The sequence below is a fragment of the Rhagoletis pomonella genome, unplaced genomic scaffold (genome assembly GCF_013731165.1).
Source record: "Rhagoletis pomonella isolate Grant_MI unplaced genomic scaffold, Rhpom_1.0 Rhpom_scaffold_00006, whole genome shotgun sequence".
Classification (NCBI taxonomy): Eukaryota; Metazoa; Arthropoda; class Insecta; order Diptera; family Tephritidae; genus Rhagoletis; species Rhagoletis pomonella.
Window position 1 is genome coordinate 82172229 of NW_023458560.1, and position 2384 is coordinate 82174612.

Sequence of the window (2384 nt, forward strand, 5' to 3'; positions counted from 1 at the left end):
AAAAAAATCACTCTAGTTTTATTGAGTTTTTATTCTGTAGAAATGTTGCTCAGTTGGAGTTTTATTGAGTAATTTTATTGGATTCATTCGGAATTTTGCTCAGTAGAAGTTTTATTGAGTTTTTACATGAAGCATTTAGTTTAGGTATTAAGAGAGTTTTCAAAGTACATATAAGCTTTGAAGTATATAGTTTTTTTAAATAGCAATATTATCAAGAGAAGAGTTAGTTTTGTAGTACTTACCTAGTTTCTTCCGTCCATTTTCCTTTATTCCTTTTTTTGAGTTTTTTTGTATGGGGTTTTAGTTTACTCAGTTTATCACATTTCTCTTTTTTCATACAGTTTATCACGTCTTTTTTTTTACTGGAATTTATTAGTTTAGCAGCAGTTTCCTATTTTTTATTTTTGCACGCTTTGATCGGCCAATTATCAATTTTCTTTATTGATTTGATTTGCTTTGAATTTTTTTTATAAAAAGTATTTGCATATATATATATATTTTTTTTTGTAACTTCTATTTGATCGGTTTGAATAACTAAAATCAAGTTTCGTTTTTCTTTAATTCAAAAAGGGCAAAGAAACCATTATAAGCTTTAGTTCACGTTTTCTGCATTTACTTCATTTTCTCTTTGTGGTTTCCTTTGCCCACGTGTAATAACTTTTTATGGTCTTCAAAACAAAAAAAAGGTGAATTTTGAATTCATGATTTGACTTTACTTTCTTTATACCGAATCACGTAATTTTAAGCTCACTTTAGTTTCTTTACGCTTAAGAAAAAAAAATAAAAATTTTATTTCACTTTTAAACACCTTTTTTTGCACATTTAATAACTTTCCGCGATTACTATCAGGTGATCCGCCGTACTAGCGATACTATTCCTAGTACCGACACGGTAGGCTAGTACTTTTATGTATAAGAGAACTTATGAATATACGTATGTAAGGCTTTCTTCCCCCCCCCCACAGAGGCTCTTCTCCGGGATGCTGGTACCACCATCGAAGGAGCGGACAAAGTGAGTGAGTACTTGTTTTAATTTTATTTTCTCTCATGCATATTTCGATACATGCTTATGGTTTGAGCAGTTATACATACGTATGTACATACTCAAGTGAACTTGTTATCGTATATACATATAAGTATATATATATATATATTTATATACATATATATATAGATGAGCGAAAATTACAATTTAATGAAAGAGTTGCGAGTAGAAAACCAGTTTTAGCAAGATTGTTGTTGTTTTTTTATGCAGGGATAAGTTTAGGGCTCGATTAAGTAAGTAATATTTGCTTTTCTTGCATGTTCCCTTTTGGGGGCCTTCGTTTATTTTTTTTTTATTTTTTTTTAATTAGTTGATTTATATTGTTAATAATACCTGTCTAAGTATGTACATATGCTCATGAATGGATACTTGTGTACATATATAAATAGCAATGGGATATTTGTGCGTTATTCTCAGGAAAGAAAATTTTAGTGATACGAGGGTAGTTTAATTTAAGTTGAGCTCAGGGCTTTGTATCTAAGACTGAATTGTTAATAAAGGAAGAAAAATATGAAGTTCGGATGAGAGTGTTATGATGGAAATGAGGCTCTAATTTATTAATTTTGGTGTGTGTGTGGGACATGGGGTAATGACGGACAATAGGACTGATTGACATAGGAGGACGGGATGACTGACCAACGGACTTAGTCAGGATAAGGGGGCGTTGTAAGGTCAGAGGAGTCAACACAACGCCCATGGTTTCGCGTCGACTGGACGCCGAAGAGGGTGGGTAGACTCCGCCTGACAGGACTGGACCTTGTGTTTTCTGCTATCTTTTTGTCATCGAGTTTTTTTATCTTTTTTTTGCGTATTTCTTTATAAATTATTCGGCATGAACTTTATTTGTTAGTGTAGCGTAGGCAAGGCGAGTGTGCAAGGACCCACCCCAACCGATGAGCTCTGCCAGGAACCACCAGCATGCCGATGTGCCACTCGACCGTGCCACAAACCTACTGTTACACTACACTATAGGGAAAAATACCCTGACACTACGAACCAAACTTTATTGGAACTATTTGTAATTAACTTCAAGATAAAATTTTTTATGAATTGCAAAAATGAAATGGTAAGTTGGTGTATTTAAATACTTAGGCGGAAAAATATTATAAAAATATTTTTAATTCAACTTTTTTGAGTCTTCACAAGGTAGTATGAAATTTGCCCCTGTGCGACACGCCTTAACCGTCTCCAATCGGGACCAAAATGTATATGTGATGTCTTCGACTATAGTAGTATCGATTTCGGGTATTAAATGAAAAAAAAATAGTTAAAATTTGTTCAGTCTCCATAGAGGAATCTGACATTTCCCCCCCCCCCCCCCCCCCCCCCCCCCCCCCCCC